At 43.3% G+C, this 19,287-nt stretch overlaps 1 protein-coding gene across 50 annotated transcripts in view; it reads right to left on the bottom strand.

The window, feature by feature from the left end:
- Magi1 (membrane associated guanylate kinase, WW and PDZ domain containing 1) overlaps window positions 1–19,287 on the bottom strand; it is a 650,928-nt gene that overhangs the window by 232,680 nt on the left and 398,961 nt on the right. For 2 of the 50 annotated variants that reach the window (XM_076567418.1, XM_076567424.1), the window contains exon 1: window positions 4,246–4,352. The exons of 43 other annotated variants lie outside the window; for them this stretch is intronic. The gene's annotated coding sequence lies outside the window, so the exon portion shown is untranslated. Of the gene's footprint in view, window positions 1–3,804; window positions 3,911–4,125; window positions 4,210–4,245; window positions 4,752–19,287 lie in introns of those variants that run through there. 5 more of the 50 variants (XM_015989201.3, XM_042273689.2, XM_076567416.1 and 2 more) reach the window with 5 other exon arrangements.

Consider the following 19,287-nt stretch of genomic DNA (forward strand, 5'->3'; position numbering starts at 1 on the left):
CTTTGGCATTGCTCCACAATTAATTAGAAAATTATGGCACTTACTGCTTTTCGGCAAGTTATTTCATACAGCTGTTGTCAAATTTGTAGATTCACATGGATCTAATCTTTACTACGGAACAGAAATACACCCCATGCAATAATTCAGTATCACCCTGAAGATCAATTAAACAGTGAGCAGAAACCTAAGTGCTTTATTTCCTATAGAATATTGGATCAACGATTTAGCTTGCAGAAGAGAACATACATCTTTAAATGTAGGGGACCTGCCCCTCCTTTCTCTATTTTTGAAATGATTTTCCATGTACTGGCAAAAGCAATAGCACTCTAGCACTCAGATCAAACTCCAAAATGACTGCCCAGGGTTCCTGATGTATCCACTCACTCAAGTATTTACTCAATATGTATTATGTACTAGACATGGCACTTAGAACTGGGATCCAGCAAGGAAAATGGCAGAAAAGCTCCACAAACAAGGGTGTATATCACAAAGAAAGGAAGTCTATGCCTGGGGATTTTTTTCCCTTTTCCTTTCGGGTCAGAAAACCACAAATATCGAAGAGGTTTGAGTCTAGTGGGTCATTTTCAAGCCTGGGGTCTCTCTTTACGCTCATGTTTGGACTCCTTCAAACATCATAGTAAATGTCAAACAACATTTTCCCATTGATTTTATGCCTCAGTCTGACGTCTGTTGAAACTTCAAAGATGCCAATCTCCTTGGAAGAGAGAATCAAAATGAGCAGCCACAGCCCAGGCTGTGTATAAGGGGAATACACCAAGCCGAACCGAGTGTCCCCACATGGCATTCAGTCATCAACTCGCTAGACTCTGGGGACAAATGGGAGAAGAGCCATTTTTAGGAGTCTGAGACCAGAGACAGAACACACTGCAGTGCTTGGGAGGCACTGCTAACTTAGCCATAATCCCGAGTGTGAGCACCTCTGACAAGTCCTGTGCGTGGGCTGGGGACCAACAATGGCAGACACTGCTCTCGAAGACCTGGGGATCCAGAACCTTGGAAGCAAGGGTCTCGAACAGTTCTTCAGAAGATGGAAAGCCAACAAGAGACGACCTGCTGCTGTCTGTCACACGGGCATCTGCAGAGTTCCCAAATCAATGGCTGCCACTGCTGCCTTTTCTTTCCACCAGACTTCTCAAAAATGCTATGACAGTTTGTCTGGTGCCAGAGGGTGTCAGTATGACTGCGAGGGATGTGCTTACATTCAAATATTTGGGGTCTGATTATCAACATAAGAAACATTTTTTAAAGGAGAAAATAAACATGCTGGGAGAAAAATGGTTACCAAATGAACTGGATTTTGCCAGAAAAATACAAGTGCAAAGAAAAAAAAATACTTGAATGGAGAACTGTCTTTGATTCTGTTTTGTTTTGGTTTTTTTTTTTTTTTTTTTTTCTGATCTTTGCACCTCTATAGTCATCATTAACGTGAAAAACTCTTCTGCATTTAGGCCTATGTTTCCACACATTCTGTTCCATATGGGAAGGCTAATAAGCCAAAATTAGAGGAACACATTGAACCACATACTTAGTGGTACATACATACCATGAAATAAGCCATCTCAGATGCTGTTACCTTAACTGCTTTAAAGACACTGCCCAGGGGCAAAGAGAAATGTCAACTTTTTATTTATTATTTGTTTTTATTTATTCATTTTAGTAACTGGTACTGATCAATCAGTTTGACTTCTTTGTAAATGTAGAGGTTTTATTCTTTCTCCCCTTCTTTATTCTCTCTTCTACCTCCATCCACATGACAAGGGTGAAGTAGAACACACTATGGGAAATGTTCTTGATGCACACCCGGCTACAGCCTTATGTGTCAGAATGGCCCATCTACAGCTGTGTATCACAGAAACAGTCTCAGTGTGGAATAGATCCAGTGGATGGTTGCTCCACTGGGACACACCCTAGGTCACACATGGAAGCCCCAGTCTTCTTGGGGAAAGTTCGGTAACAAATACAACTGTCCCTGCTTTCTGCTCAGCAAGGAGCAGCAGGTAAACCTCAAGTCCAAGTTCAGTGAAAAAAAAATGAAAACAAAATAATAGGTCAATTCCACCTCTGTGGTACAAACACAGGAGAGCCAGAAACAATACCAAACATTTTCTTCAAGGCATTGCCATAGAAACACAACTTGAAATTTGTAGCCTGAGAAACTACAAAGGGAAGCAAAACAGGAATGCTCCAGCATTTAACTTGGTGGGGTAGAGTGCAGTGGGAGTGGGGGGCAGAGACGGGTCCCAGCAGCAATCCCTCCCTTCTGCCCCATCCTCTCCCCCAAGCCCAGAGCAAAGCGGCCAGGGGCAACAGCAGGCTGTTCTGTTTGCTCAGCTGAGAAATGGAGGAATCAAGACAGTGTTGATACCATTAATCTGCTCAAGCTTTCAACAGCACTAAAATTCATAGGCAAGTGGTGAGCTAGGCCTTATTGACCAAGTACTGTGCAAGTTCAATCATGAAAAGAATCTAAACATATATCCCATCAATGCAGGATTCCAAAGTTAGGGAATTTTTAGTTCAGTTTTCAGAAGGCACCATCCTTATAGATGATAAAATGTAAGCTTTTTCTCAACAAAATCATTTTCCCCGGAACCCAAAAAGGCAATGTTAGTCTATGTTAAAATGTGCACAGTTATATATAAAACCACAGTCAAGTATTTTCAACATAAAAGTCACACACCCCTTCCTCTGCAAACGCTTTCAGTTTTCATCTGAACCTCCAATGAATATGTCTGAACCGTTGAAGACACTGACTAGGCTCTAGTCAAGAGTAGCAAAAACAAGCCTGCAAGCAAACAACAAAACCAGCAAGGGTTATTTGACCAGTGCACAGCCCCAACTAAAAAGCCTCCTAAATGATTCTCAATGGATAGGGCTGTGGGCATAGTCAACTCTTGGAAAGAGAAAGGGGCCTATTCCTAATCCTTACAAATAAACAACACACACCCTCAAACCATTTAGTCCAGACACAAATCCACTCCCTTTGTGTGGAAGGCCAACTCTGTGGTTGAGACAGCTTCCGTGCACACTTCACTGCCCCCTTGGATCTCAGGTCAGGCCGACTCGGGTTTGAGAAGAGGAAGGTACATACACCCTCCTGCCTCTTTAAAAAATAAAGAGCCCAGCCTTCCAGGATTGGCCCATTAAGAACCAGCTAAGGAGAACAGCCTTTCAGGTCCCAAGCACTTACAAGCCAGACTCCGGATTCCTCTATTTACTGATGCCCACAGACACGCAGACCTTACCTAGATAAGACAGAGCTCTCACAAACACATGTTAATTTCCAGGAAGCAAACTTAAAAAAAAAAAAAAAAAAAAAACCTTCTGCATGTACATTCCTCCTTTTAAGACTGGGGGAAAGGAGAGAGGGGATGGTGGTCCTTTCCTCCTTTATTTTCCCGAGAGCTTGCAAAGCTCTCCCCAAGTGCAAAGGCATTTGCCTACTACCGCCAGGAGAAGCAGCTCTCTGTCTCCCCGCCTACTCCAGCCTGGGCGCCGGAACAATGCTGCAACATGCATTTACCAACACCTGCTGGAGCCTATTAATATGCACGGGGGCCTAAGGCTTTCCCCCTCCCCTTCCCCTGCCCTCCACACTGAGCAGGCTTTCATCTCTCCTTTACCATCCATCAGGAACTCATTTCGGCAGCCCCCCTCCCCCTCCCACCCCTAGTCCCCATTCAGCAAAGCCTGGGGGCCGCCCCTCGCTCTGGCTCCCCAAGCCCAGGCTGACTAGCACACTTTGGAATGCACTTCATTAAAATTTAGCTGCCCGATTCCAACCTGCAATGCGGAGGAGGCAATACAAAGCGCACGCCACACTTCCTCCAGCATCCCCTTCAAAAGCCCCATTGTTCGCCAGGCATCTGCTCTGGAGCCCAGCCTCTCCCTACCCACTGACCTCTGATTTTTTTTTTTTTTTTCCTTCTCGGCTTCTCCTCCCACCCTGCCCAGCCAAACGGGGCCTGCCTGCCCGTTGAATTAAAACGCAGCCTCGGCCATCTGGCCCTCCCAAGCGGGCCCACAGTCTCCCCTCCTCCCTGGTCCACACGCCACACATGGCATCTTCACCTCCATGGATGTTCCCACAACCCAAGCGCAAACCTCCGGTGACAGGCGCCCCCGTCGCCGCCTGCCTGATCCCAGCCTTCCTCCAGTGGACGAGCGTTCGAATCCAGAGGTGGGCAGGGGACGGCCAGGAGGAGATCGTGGACTTGTACTTGCCTGCAAAAGCCCAGCCAATCGCCAAGATTAATCCTTCCTTTTGTGCGCCTGAAAGAGCCTCCCACCACGCTGGTCCTCGGCTCCGCAGCGGCTGTAAGGAGAGGCGGGGGTGGGGAGTGGGATCTGAACCCTTTCCTAAGCTATCTGGGGGCTCCTCGGCCACCTGACCACCCAGTGGGTTTTCCAGGGCACAGGCTCTGGATGGAGGAGCAGCTGATGTGCGAGAAGGGAGAGAAGATGCTCAAGCTTGCGCCTTTTATATCACTGGCGACATTTCTAACACATGACAACAATTTCCATCTGTATTTAAGCCGGGAGTGTGAAAAAAGCACATTACATCACAGAGCCCGGGTTCTTAGAGGCTGCCGGATATCTAGGCCAGGGGGGATTAGGGCTGCACCTGTGAAGGGGGCGGGAGGGGGCGGGACCCAGCTAGCTCCCCTACCAGGACATGTCAAGTCCCCATCACCCGATTGGTCCTAGGGAGCCCTTGGCCAAGCAAAGGCGGGAAATCGGGTTGCCCCATTTGCTAAGGACTGGCAGCTGAGTGGACAGATGGGTGAGGGCTTGGGGGTATGGTCAGGAAAGGTGGGTGACTCTCAAGAACAGGGGCAAATGCCTCCCAAGTCCCCTTTGGCCTTTCTCCTAACTTTGAAAGGAATTTCACAGAAATAATTCTTATATTTGACATAATTGTTTCTCGGAGTTAAAGATGATGGAGAAGTTCAGAATGAGAATGTGAAGGTTTCCCCATCAAGCAGCTGACTCGAAAAAATTAAAGGTAGAATCCCATTGAAAATCAAGTTCTTTGATTCAAACTTACTTTTTCTTTTCTTCTTTTGTGTGTGTGTGTGTGTGTGTGTGTGTGTGTGTGTGTGTGTGTGTGTGTGTGTGTGTAGAATGCATCTTCAATCATTTCTGTAGCTTAATATTCGAGGAAGGGTCTACCCCGAACCTGAAGTTCACCAGTGCAGCTGGACCAACTGGCCAGCTAGCTGGCCCCTTGGGATGGCCTCATCTCTGCCTCCTCCCAGCACTGGGATGAAGGGCGCATCCCGCTGCACTGGCTTTTGGAAGAGAGCTGGGATCTCAGGTCCTCATGCCAGTGCAACAAGCACTTCACTAGTCATCCCCACCTCGGACTCGGGGCTTTGATCTCAGGTCTATTTCTAGTTCAGCATCCTCATCCCAGCTCCGGGAGTGGGAAACGGCGCTCAGAGACGCTCAACTCCAGGGAGCAAATATTTCCTATTGGCAGTTGAGGAACACACTGATAGCACCACAGAGTATGCCTTTGACTACCAAGGAATCACCCACCACTGCATTCCCATAGCTCCATACTATGCAAGAGTTACATGCAAGGCAAGAGTTAAATACCAGAGCAGGGGTGCACACCTCTAATCCTAGCATTTCATGAATCCCAGAATGTAGGAGGCAGAGGCAGGCAGATCTTTGTGAGTTTGAAGCCAGCCTGGTCTACAAAGTGAGCTCCAGGACAGCTGGGTCTACACAGAGAAACTCTGTCTTAAAAAAACAAAACATAACTAAATACTGAAGTATCTAAAGTATGGACAGGGGACAAGGGAGTCTAAAACATTGAAGAATAATGAGAAAAAGAAAAAAAAAAAAAAACGGGCAGAGGGGACTAAAGCCAAAAGATGGCAAAATACTTGAAAGCTGGGCAGGAGAAAGCTGACAGCGCAGCCTGGCCAGATAACTGGGGACAGAACTCTGCCTGGGATGCAGGATCAGCAAGATGTCAGAGGAGACGAGGAAGACAAAGCATGCTTCTTCCCACTTACTGGGCAGGAACCTGTCACTGTATTCCTGGAAATGGATCTTTTGTTCCTTCAACAACCCAGGGAGTGGCAAGACAGCATTTCTAGTGCTCCCCTTCCTGTGGTCACCTATGTATGGCTGGAAGACTCAACATTGGAATCAGGCTCTGTGTGTGCCAAGCCCATCCCTCCTCTTTATGCTTTTGCATATCGGTGAACCATGGTGGGAACTTTTTGTATCTTATTCCCACATGATAGCATTCATGGTGTATATGAATGTATGTGTTCACATGTGTGTGTTCATGTGAGAGCGGAGGTCAATATCAGGTATCACCTTTATCACTGTTTCTATTATAGTTTTTTAAACATGTGAAAACAGGCAAGTGAAGTGTCTACAGCCCATGTGGACAGAAAAAAAGGGTTACTGTATGTCATTTGCTGTTGCTATTTACTACAACATTTTCCCTATAAAGCATCTCTAATTTATTGTTTGTTTGGTTGGTTGGTTTGTTTTCTGGCTGTCCTAGAATGCACTATGTAGAACAGGCTGGCCTCGAACTCAGAGATCCACCTGACTCCCAAGTGCCTGGATCAAAGACTTGTGCCACTAAGCCTAGCACAAAACACACACCCTTTACTATGGGGGAGGTCCTATAAAATGGGTATAGGACTCCAATTAGCTGAATGCAGAGCCCTGGGTCGGGGCATCACTCTAGTTGTCAGAAAAGTGAGATACTACTTTGTTTAAAAAAAAAAAATCAAAAAAACAAACCCTTAATTCCAGATTGCTGCCTACTCCATTGGCAGGTGAGGCCTTAGAAGCTGAATGCAAAGAATCAGTTTACATTTTTGTTTTGAGGGAAACAATACTTGAGTGAGTAGTTTCCTTATCAACCTTGCACATAATATGTGTAAGTACTGACATCATTCTCTGTCATCATCAGATGGAAAAGTATCACATAAAATTCTCAAAAGCCTTTGGCCACAAGCTCATGCTGAAAACTGGAATCTGTATTTTCTTAGTTTCCACAAGACAATGACTGTACAGTGCAAATTAAACTGCTTTAGTGCAACAGAGCTGCATAGAGCCTGCAGCAAAGGTAACAGAACTACAAAGCCATCCTCTTTAGGAAACATGGAAGGAACTTCTATGCAGTCAGTATTCACAGACGGAGCTTTTCAGTCTTCAGTGGGGTCAGAAAAACAGCCCTCATTTAGATGGGAAATATCCCTACTGGTAACAAATCACTTTCTTTTTAAATTTATGTTTTATTTTTAAAAACTCTCATACAATATATTTTGATCATATTCTATCCCCTCCCCCAGCTCCCTCCAGATCTTCCCGATCTCCCTACCCATTCAACTTCATGTTCTTTTCTCTTAAAAGAGAGAAGAAAAGAAGAAAATCAAAATGATTTTCAGCATCACTACACCCAGTTTCCATGTTTTTCCACCAAATTTATTTAGTACATGAGTTTGGCTCTGTGGGATACAATAAACAGGTATAACCAATCTATGATGTTGGAAGAGGGGTTTTGTACTGACTACAATATAATTGTCCCTTGATAAAACTATGTTTAATGACAATCCAGGCCACCTTCACTAACTAGATGCAATAACAACAGACATTAGAAATCGAAAGGAGGCAAAAAATGGGCACTAATAACAAACTAAATCTGCAGGATGGGCCTAGGCACCTACACAGAAGGAAACTACAGCCTTAAGTATACTTATTGGAGAATGACAGAAAACAATTGAATTATGGTAACTACTTATGGACCTTTAAACATGAATGATAATCTTTAAAAAGGTTTGAAATATCATCTAATAGAGCTGGGAGTATTAGATATTCATATGCAAAAGAATAAAGCTGCTCCCTTCTCACATTGTATACAAAGATTTACTCACAAGAGATGACAGACAGAAATTGATATAATTCTCAGAAGAGTTATTAATCTTTATAGTCCTTGGTTAGGCAATGATACAAAAAAATGTACACACACAAATTAAGCACATTACGTATTAAAGAGCTCCCTTTTTTCCCTGAGAGTAATATGACCAAGATTAGGAAAAGAGAATCAACAGAAAGGGAGAGAATATTTGTGAATCATATCTGATGAGGAACTTATATCCAAAATATATGAAGGACTTCTACAACTAGATAATAAAAAACCAAACAGTCCATTTGAGAAACAAGTGAAGGATTTAAACAGACAGTTCTCCAATGATGATACACAATTGACCAATAAACACATGAGAATGTGCTCAGTGTAATTGGGCAATCCATCAGGAAACATAAGTCACGACCACCATGACATATCACTTCATAGTCATGAAGATGTTTTAATCAAAATGACAACTAGCAAAGATGAAACTCTCAAATAGGAATATAAAATGGAACTGCCATTTTGGAAGATAGTCTGGCAGAGGCTCAAAAAGTTATTTATAATATGACAGAAGAATTCCATTTCATAGAATGTGTCCAAGAGAAATGAAAATATGCCAATATAAAAGTGTATACAATGTATTTGTGGTAGTATTATTCATACTCATCAAAAAGAAGTAAACACTCAAAAGAATGTGTATGTGTTCATAACTTAGGTCTTTCAAATACTATAAGTCACTTCTGGGTTGCTTATAATACCTAAGAATTGTTAAACTGTGTTGCTTTGAGAACAGTGACAAGAAAATAAAAGGTATTAATACTCAAGATAGACACATCCACTGTGAGCTTAACACAGAATCTGAAGTTGCTTGAATCCATGGATACAGGGAGCCAGCTAAAGACTAAAAAACAAATCCTTAAGAAATGGATGATACATTTCAATGAGGCTACTTTAAAAGGTATGGTGTAAGAATAATGATATTAGAGTAGAAATATAGATAAGAAACTACAGGCAATAAGAAAAAAGGATGGAGCCGGGCAGTGGTGGCACATGCCTGCAATCCCAGCACTCGGGAGGCAGAGGCAGGCGGATCTTTGTGAGTTCGAGGCCAGCCTGGTCTACAGAGCTAATCCAGGACAAGCACCAAAACTACACCGAGAAACCCTGTCTCGAAAAACCAAAAAAAAAAAAAGAAAAGAAAAGAAAAAAGGATGAAGAGAGGAAGTTTCTTTTATAGTTTGTTGTTTTCTGTAAAAGCATAATGCAGAGACGCACAGAGGTTTCCTAGTGAGAACTTACTCAGGGTCAGAGCATCTGAGCTCACTTTACCCAGCAGGGCTGCGAAAGGAAATGATTTGACTACTGACCACGGGCGTGGTTACCAGGTTTTTGGAAGGGTCTACACTTGGCTGTGCGGTGTTCTTTGATCTAGTAAGGGGGAGGTCTTTTGCCCTGCCCCTTGGCATTATTATAAAAAGCCCTTTTGAAGAGGCAGAAGGAACCACTGGGTATTGATCCAGGTCCTCCCAAAGCTATCCTGTGTTTCTGCTTTTCTCCTCTTCACTCTCTTTCTATCTAATATTTTCTTATCTGTCTCTCCTTCTCATAAGAACCCTGGAAAAGGTGGGAGCAGGCCTCCCACAGCGTAAGAAAAAGATCTTTGGAAAACAAAATCATGAGTAGAGAAAGGAGAAATCATGTCATTAGCTTCAAAAACAAAATGTAAAGTTTTATAAAAAAAAAAAAAAGTGTAAGAGAATGTCATATATAACTCTACTAATTTGAAAACCTAGACAGATGAATTATTTTCTGGGGTAATCTACTAATGAAACTATCTTAAACAATAGAAAACCAAAAGAGAGAAATTGAATAAAATGCAATAATAAAATAAAATAAGATGAAAGAACCAGTTGGGTTCTTTATATATATAATATATAATATATATATTACACATACACACATATATATAATGCACATTCTTAGCTATACATTGTGTGTCTTTTATGTACTCATACATGTCATGGTCTGGATACTAACATCCTCCAAAGGGAAACACATTGGGTTGCCTTACTGTGGCACCAAGGGGAGGTAAGGCAGCCTACCTCACCAGGAAGTGAGGACTGGTGAAGGAAGGTAGGTTGTTAGGGGCAGCCCCCGAAGGCATTAGGATCCTTATGTCTTCCTCTCACCTCTCTGCTTCTCAGCCACCAGGATGTGAAGAGATCTCCTCAGCCACAGCTTCTGCTGTGATGTCCTGCTGTATGTACTACAGGCCCCAAGCTATGGGCCAAACGACCACAGTCCCAAACCTTCTGAAACTGAGCCAAAACAACCTTTCCTTTACAGTGACTTTTCCCGGCTACTCTGTCACAGTAAAGAAAGGCACACATATTTGTGAATTATTAGAAAAAAATATCAGAGGGATATTTTTGTTTGAGTTTTGTCTTTGCAGTGTTATGAGTTAAACTCCAGCCTTGTGCATCACATACTGAGCAAGTATGAGCTGTACAGCTAGATTACATCTAGCACCCAAATACATGTGTCTATGTTATGTGTATTAGGGATGGGGTGCTGGGAGCCCTGAATGCCTCACACATGCAAGGCAAAGGATTAGAAGATTTCAATAACAGTCCACCGTTATTTGACAAAAATAAACACTATGGTATTACGAAGGTCACATGAAATGTTTCTGCTTTTTTTAAGTAACAAAATTTATGTTACTGGTGCAATAACTTGATAATTATATGGAATGGAAGGCTCTAAGGTATTCATTAAAAATGTACATTGAATGTCTTGCTAGTTGGTAGAGCCATGGAGGTGAGAAGGGGTCAGACAACTGACACCTGAAGGCAACTCCTTTGAGCTAAAGTCATCCATGTGCTGATTTATCAGCCTGAACACACAAATTCCAAGCACAGGTAACAACAACAAATAGTCTGTGTCTTAGTCCATTTGTGTTGATGTTTGTAAGAAGCAGAAATTCGTGAAGTTCTGTTAGCTGGAGAGGTCAAAGTCAAGGTGCCAATGGGCTTGGGAGTCTCACAAGGGACCTGTCCAAAGATGGCAGCTTGTCTGCATGCTCAGAAGGATGAACACTGTCATTATCGGGCAGAATCAAGACAGAACACAAACATATTCTCTTAAGCCTTCTCATAACAGCTCTAATTCCCTTCACATTCATGACTTGATCTATCACCTAAAAGCCTTTGGCCATTTATTTTCAACATTTGAATTTAGGGAGACATTTTTTTAGATCATAGCACAAGGACATTTTTTTTTTAATACCAAACTTTCCTTAGTTTGGGGCTGGGGCTGTAGCTCAGATGATAGAGTGCTTACCCCAGTATGCACAAAGCCCAGGTTCAATTCCTAGCAGTGCATTAATCAGGTATGCTGGTTCATGCATGTTATCCCAGCACTCAGTGCTCAGGATATGGAGGCAAGAGGATCAGAAGCTCAAGGTCGTGCTTAGTATATAGCAAGTTCAAGGCCTGCCCAGGACACATGACACTAGGAGAACAAACAACAGTTTTACCATGTTATTAATTATAAGCTACATATTTAATAGGTTTTCAAGGAAAAAAGGAAACTATAACATTACATACATACATCTGTGTTTTAACACACCCAAATGCAGAAAAACTTACGTCTCCAAATCAAGAAATAATGGTTTTGTAGAACAAAGGAGGCGCTGATCAAAATGAAACCCCTTTTCAAAGGATACAACTTTTAAGCACAGCTGTTTGAGTCCTGCGGCAAAGTTTTGCCAGGAAAAGGACACTGATTTTCTCCTGAGGTTAATCTATAGGGCTCATTTAGGATGTAACAAATATTGTTGGGGAAAGAGAAGCCAATCAAAAGAACTTCAACTTCTCTGATGCTTTTAACGTTAGTCAAAGGACCTCGATATCAGAATGTTACGCCAACCTATAGCCGAGACATGATGGAAAAATCACTATTGATGTTTTTTTCCAGCATATGGATTATAATGACTCTCACGTAACATCAAAGACAGATGATAAATCATTTCCCAGTTAGTATGGGCCACAGAGATGCAGCATCCTTATAAGAACCTTTGACTTCTACTACAAATGAAAAGGGGAAAAAGTGTAACAATGTGAAATGTTGCTTTCCAGCTGGATTTTGACTTGAATTGCCACAAATATAGGAGGAAGTGACCCCTCCACCCTTACAGAAAACAATCCCACTGACAATTCCAAAGCTTTCCTAAGTCAGCTGGGAACCACACTGTAAAAGGGAAATAAACTCAATCCAAAGGCTGTCAGTTTTAACAAGGAAAGGAAATAGAGTAGATGCAGAGCATTTCCCTACAACTGTCACTATTTGACAGTGCCCTCCAAGGTGGAAAGAGCCCAGCTTCTTTAATAGCATGCACAGGTTTGTCAACCACCAGGCTTCCAGTCGCTACTCAAAAGGGTTCATGTAATGTAATCTATGCAAGAGGGCTATTCTACAATGGTGCCACCAAAGATCAAAGTTCCAGAAACTCCAAACTTGTATTGAACAGAAATGTTGTCAATGTGGAATCTTTCTTTGCAGGACCTCACTACAGGACTGTTTGACCAGGTCATAGCTCTCCCTCATCAACAATGAGGTCATAGCCCTTCATCCTCAACAATGAGGTCATAGCCCTTCATCCTCAACACTGTGGACTGTCTGACCAGGTCATAGCCCTCCGTCCTCAACACTGTGACCTTCCTAGACTTGTGTCATCATTACCTTTTGGTCTGCTCTGCTGTGACTCTCACTGGCCACAGAACACACAAGAACAGGGGATAGGATGTTTGAACTTTTTACATGTGCTACATTACGGTCTACTCAACGTACCACCCATGTGGAGGTCCTGAAGAAAATCTGTTACAGTGAGTAACTAAAGAGGGTAGGAAACAGAGATGTGCATTTGCTGGGTGGAAATGATGTGACACACAGGTGTGCTTCGTGGGGTCTCTGCAAGACTGCAGAAAAGCTCACTTCTGTCATGCAGACAGCCATTCATTTCAGAGAGCTCAAGAACTGGCCACTAAAGTAGAAGCCCATGAGGCCAAGCAGGCCCTTCTGTACTGCCTGACCTCCTTTAAAGCATGCTTACGAGCTTTACAGTCAATGAGGGGGAAAGAAAAAAATAAGGCTACAATATCACACTTAGCATTTTAATGTGCAGGTGAGTGTCTTTTATGTCAGCAAATTATAGATTGCTCAATGGTAGGCTAGTTATACAGCAGATTTATCTCAATCGCAATTGCTCTAAAGAGCATGGAACATTTGGTGACAGAATTATAGAACCAAAGCCTGCTTGTAGCCACAACGCACAGACAGGGTTGAGTGAGACTACATGGTCTGGTAGGCGTGCTTAAAACATGCCTTTCTTTGGACTGATCACTGTGCTCATAAATATCACTGAATTTGACATTTCTCATCAAGTGTATGGATTTATCTCAGCAACGCGGCTGCCAACTGTGTGCCTGGTCATATCTTCAAATGTTATGCCTCTCAATCTTCTATCTAAGTCTATGGGGACCATAGCACAATCCTGTTTGTAAAACGTTAGGAAACCTCGGGGAAGCAACCTATCCAAGTCCACAAAGCCGGATGGTGGAGGGAATGTGAGTCCACATTTGAAGTCTGCATTTACTAACAACCCTAATGGTGTCCCAAAGTGTCCCAAAGCGTCTCAGTGTCCCAAAGCCAGGGTAAGGAAAGCTGCCTAAAGTCAATTCCAGTACCTTCTCAAGTCACTATGATTTTGTCCTTACACACACTCCTCCCAACCCACCCTGCCCTGAGACAGGGTTTCTCTGTATAACCCTCGCTGTCCTGGAATTCAGTCTGTTAGACCAGGCTGGCCTAGAACTCAGAGATCCACCTGCTTCTGTCCCCAGAGTGCTGGGATTAAAGGCATGTGCTACTACAGCCCTGTATTACACGTGCTTTGAAATACACAATCAAATATAACAACAAAACTCACAGTAAGTCACTTGGGATCCCAGGGTTGGGCCAACCCCTGAACCTGGTATGTAGAGGGGCATCCTGGAACAATGGCCCAACAGAAACTTGACACTTACAGACGTTCCTCCCAGAGGAGAAGGGCCTTTCCCCCTTTCTAACATTGCTCTTCCTGTTGCCACAAGCACCACTCCCTGGGCCTGCTGCTGTCTCTGCCCGGAAACAGCTTTCACTGAGCGCAGAGATGGCAGAGGCAGACACCTCCATCACCTCCATCAACACCAGCATTCTCACCATGGACATCAGCCATCTCATCACGGTAGGTCCCAGCACAGTGCTTGCTGACTGGGGGTGAAGCTGACTGGGGGTGAAGTCTCACAGAAAGGCTGTGAGGAAGGTATTGCTCTCTCTACAGGTGAACAAAGTGGGTCTCTGAGAAGCTAAGTAATAAAGGAGGAGGAAGAAATGAAAGCCAAAAGCCAGGCCCTTTTCCTGCATGCTTCTTACCAGGGCAGAGAGATGGTTCTAATTGAGTGCTCCATCTACATTTTTTCTTCTTGCCCTCTTTATAGAAACTCACGGATCTAATCCACATTTTTCTCCCTTGCAAAGACAAGTTTCTTGAGAGAATTGATATGACCTCTAGTGTACCTTTGTAACAAATCAGTCACTTTAGCCCACTATGTATTATGCATGTGACCATTCTCGTTTTGTACTACAAAAGAATAGGAAGCAGGTAAGGGCACATAAAGAGAAGGGGGGGGGGCGCACAACATAACAATGTCTTAATGAATCTGACCTCTGATACAAGAATAGATTTTCTTTTTCTTAATTTAGATGTTACTTTGCCCATGCCTTCATTGTGCCTGGAACAGAGCACTTACTGCTTTGTCCTTGGTGATTCACACTTCCTGTGTCAATCTTATTGCAGCCTACTGATAAAGCAGGTATAACTGGACCCATTCTGTGTGGTTTTCTTTGTGCGCGCGCGCGCGCGCGTGTGTGTGTGTGTGTGTGTGTGTGTGTGTGTGTGTGTGTACATGCATGTTCATGTATTCACTGGTGCACTTCTGTATGTGGATGTGCATGCATGCATGCAGAGGGCAGAAGACAGCCTCGAGCCATGTCATTCTTCAGGGGCCATCTATCTTGTTTTTACTGAAAGAGTCACTCAGTGACTCTGAAACTCACTAGTAGAATAGGCTAACCCTAGGGATCTACCTATCTCTGCCTCCCCATCACCCAGATTACAAATCAATACCATCACATCCAGATAACTTTACATGGGTTCTGGAGGTCAAGCTCAGGTCCTTGTGCTTGCAAGCAAGCAAGCAAGCAAGCTAGCTCTTTACCAACTGAGCCATCTCCTCCATGCCCCAGTGAGCTTTAGTGTTTAATTTTTGGTCATTCATATAATATATATATATATATATATATGTTTAAAAGTTATGTTTTAAGTTTAATAACTGTGCTTAAGAGATCTATAAAGCAAAATTGCTTCTAACCTATGAGCCCTACTTGCCCAAGGACAGACTGCTGGAATGCTAGGGGCTGTTGTTTATATACGATAACAAGCTACATGTTTTAACTTCTGTAAACAAGCTTGGTTGCCCCAACTACCCAACCACACGGGACATGCTTGATCACATGTAACGACAGGGATGGAGGGCGTTATATAGGCAGGAAGTACATCAGGAGGTTTGCTTGGTCCCATTGAACCAAGGCTGGAAGTATAGAGCCTTGTGCAGTTTGCCTTTATAAGCCACTGACTAATGTAATTTGGAATACCAAGAATGGACCCAGCCAGTGTCCATCATCCTGAACAGTATTTAATGAAGCTTGCTTCAAATTTGGCTCAAAAATTGTGGTGGTGATCTTATTCTGACCCGGTGGGATTAATAGTCTCATTATGTAGCATAGGCTGCCTCTGATTTAAATCCTTTTAACTCTGTATGCTGAGTACTGGGATTATAAGCACCTACCACCACACTTTACCTTACTAGTCCCTGAGATATGTAAAAAGTTTGGACAATCTATCCAAGCATAAAGATAAAATTTAGGGCTGGAGAGATGGCTCAGCGTTTAAGAGCACTGGCTGTTCTTCCGGAGGTCCTGAGTTCAATTCCCAGCAACCACATAATGAGATCTGGCCCTCACTTCTGGCCTGAAGGCATACATGCAGGCAGAATACTGCATATATAATAAATAAATAAATCTTTTTTTTAAAAGACAAAATTTAAAACTCAATTCCTGCTACAATTTTGAGGAAAAGATAATCTAAATTAAAAGAAAAAAATGGAAACAAATCAAATAGGAACCTTACAAAAGAAGATACACAAGTGGACGAAAAATATTTGAAACGATGCTCAATATCATTGTGTCAGCAAGGATGCAAACAAGTCACAAACAGATACTACTGTATACTCACCAAGATGACAAAAAAATATTTGAAATGGTGCTCAATATCATTCTGTGTCAGCAAGGATGCCAATAAGTCCCAAAGAGATACTACTGTATACTTACCAAGATGACAAAAAGTATTTGAAATGATGCTCAATATCATTGTGTCATCAAGGATGCAAACAAGTCACAAACAAATACTACTGTATACTCACCAAAATGACAAAAATATTTGTACACAAAACTAACAATATCTGATGACTTTGACAATAAGGTGTGGTCTGAACTCAGTGTAGAGGCAGAGTAAAAGCTACCTCCATCTTGGAAATGCTTTGGCAAGATCTACCACCACTGAATTGATGTCTTCACTTTGACCAGCAATTCTCCCCAGGTATTGTGCATCCATGTGTAATTGTGTAAGAACATACACAGGCAGAGCTAAAGGCTGGAGACCATGGGAACCGATGGAAAAGGATGGCAGTCTATCCTCACAATGAAAACCTATCCATCGGGGGTGGGAATTCCTGCTACAGTGAAACACGTGGACACATTTCAAAAGAAGGACATTAGAAAAAGATAGAGAGAGATAACAGAACTGGGGCTGGCTGGATGTTTCCGCTAAGTGAAAACACGGCCTCAAAGCCTGAGGACGTAAGTTCAATTCCTGGAACACAAGGTGGAAGAAAAGAATCAACACATACAAGGTCTCTCTCTCTCTCTCTCTCTCTCTCTCTCTCTCTCTCTCTCTCTCTCTCTCTCTCTCTCTCTCTCTCTCACACACACACACACACACACACACACACACACACACGGTGGGGGATAAATAAACGTAAAAAAGAACACAAAAACAAAACATACATATCACATGGTTATACTTATATGAAGGTCAAGAAGAAAAGCGTATTTATATAGAGAGCATCAGAATCATGGTTACTTCTGAAAAGGGAAGGAAGCATTCACAGGTGGAGGTATAAGGGGGCTGCTAGAAGGCTTTTATCTGGGACCAATCCTGTGGCTCTGCATGTGTCCACCTGCAAAGGTGCACAAATGTTTGTGTGGAAATACAGGATAGAGGTCAACCCTGGGGTCATTCCTTAGGCACTGTACACCTTGTTTTCTAAGACAGGGTCTCTCACTGGCCTGGAGCTCCCCAAGTAAGGTGAGGCCAGGGTGGCTGGCCAGCCAGTGCCAGGGGTCTTCCTGTCTCTACCTCCCAGCATTGAGATGATAATCACTCGCTACCACACCCAGCTTTTTTTATGTGAGTGGTGGGGACGGAATTCAGGTGTACACTTTACCCACTCAGCTGTCTCCTCACTACCTCCCCACCCACTGCTTGGTCTGTAAATGACACACTCTACCGTGCACTGGGAATGATGTACTCTACCGTGCACTGGGAATGATGTACTCTACCATGCACTAGGAATGATGTACTCTACTGTGTACTGGGAATGATGTACTCTACTGTGTACTGGGGATGATGTACTCTACCGTGCACTGGGGATGATGTACTCTACCGTGCACTGGGAATGATGTACTCTACCATGCACTAGGAATGATGTACTCTACTGTGTACTGGGGATGATGTACTCTACCGTGCACTGGGGATGATGTACTCTACCGTGCACTGGGAATGATGTACTCTACCATGCACTAGGAATGATGTACTCTACTGTGTACTGGGAATGATGTACTCTACTGTGTACTGGGAATGATGTACTCTACTGTGCACTGGGGATGATGTACTCTACTGTGCACTGGGGATGATGTACTCTACCGTGCAGTGGGAATGATGCACTCTACCGTGCACTGGGAATGATGTACTCTACTGTGCACTGGGGATGATGCACTCTACCGTGCACTGGGAATGATGTACTCTACTGTGCACTGGGGATGATGTACTCTACCATGCACTGGGAATGATGTACTCTACTGTGCACTGGGAAGGTACAAACTTCTCCTGCAGAATCCTTGAATGGTACGAATGTGTGCAGGTGTACAATTCTGACAATTTGTACAAGGCATAAAGTATGTATCTACCCTTTGGGAGGAGTAGAACTGAGTAATTAACAAGCAAACAAAACTCAATGAAACCTCAAGGCCACGGTTCTCAAAACAAAATATGAGCCAGTGCCTCCCAGGGTCACCGTGAGTTCCATTGTCAGAAATCTGGGAGAATTTCATTGTTCATGTGTGTGTGTGCGTGTGTGTGCGTGTCTGTCTGTCTGCACACATGTATATGCACCCATGTGTGTGGACACTTTCTACCTTACTTCCTGGACACATCCATCTCTGACTGAATCTTGAGCTCACTGACTCAGCAAGACTATCTGGTCAGTGAGCTTGAAGGATCCTCTTGGCTCCAAATCCCTAGCACTAGAGCTACAGGTAAGTGCCCCACTCTTGACTTTTTCTGAGGGTGCTGGAGATCTGAACTCAAGTTCCCACACTAGCATGGCAGGCGCTCTAACAGCCAAGCCCCAACTTCCCTCCATAGTGGTTTCACAGGGTGACTCATTGTAAGTCGTACCACACGACTAAAGAACATTCCAGCTACCACTCAAGCAATGTTTCCTTTCACAATTCTGCTGAAACAGATGTGGCGTTTCTCCCACAAATCCTAATTAAGTGAAGCTGAAGCCATGAAAACCAATTAGAGATGAAAACAAGACATGTATAACTCTAAAATCAGTAGACGAAACAAAGAATACAGAAGCTGTGTCTCCGTATGCTGTAAGAACTTAATGTTCCACCCAAGGAGGTGGGTGAGGAGAAAACATCAAACGCATTCCCATACAGAAACCAGAGGAATAAATCCCCCACAGGTATGAGCCAGTGACCTTGAAAATGATTTCATTTCCATTCTAACCAAAATATGTCTCACTTTTTTTTTTTCCAAACAAACCCCCTAAGACAACAGAATGGCCCACTTCTCACAGGCAGGAAAGGGCAGAAAACCCCAACTCCACATAAGTCAAACATAGACGAGATGGCTTGAGAATAAAGAGCAGGCT

The sequence above is a fragment of the Peromyscus maniculatus genome, chromosome 3 (assembly GCF_049852395.1).
Source record: "Peromyscus maniculatus bairdii isolate BWxNUB_F1_BW_parent chromosome 3, HU_Pman_BW_mat_3.1, whole genome shotgun sequence".
Lineage (NCBI taxonomy): Eukaryota > Metazoa > Chordata > Mammalia > Rodentia > Cricetidae > Peromyscus > Peromyscus maniculatus.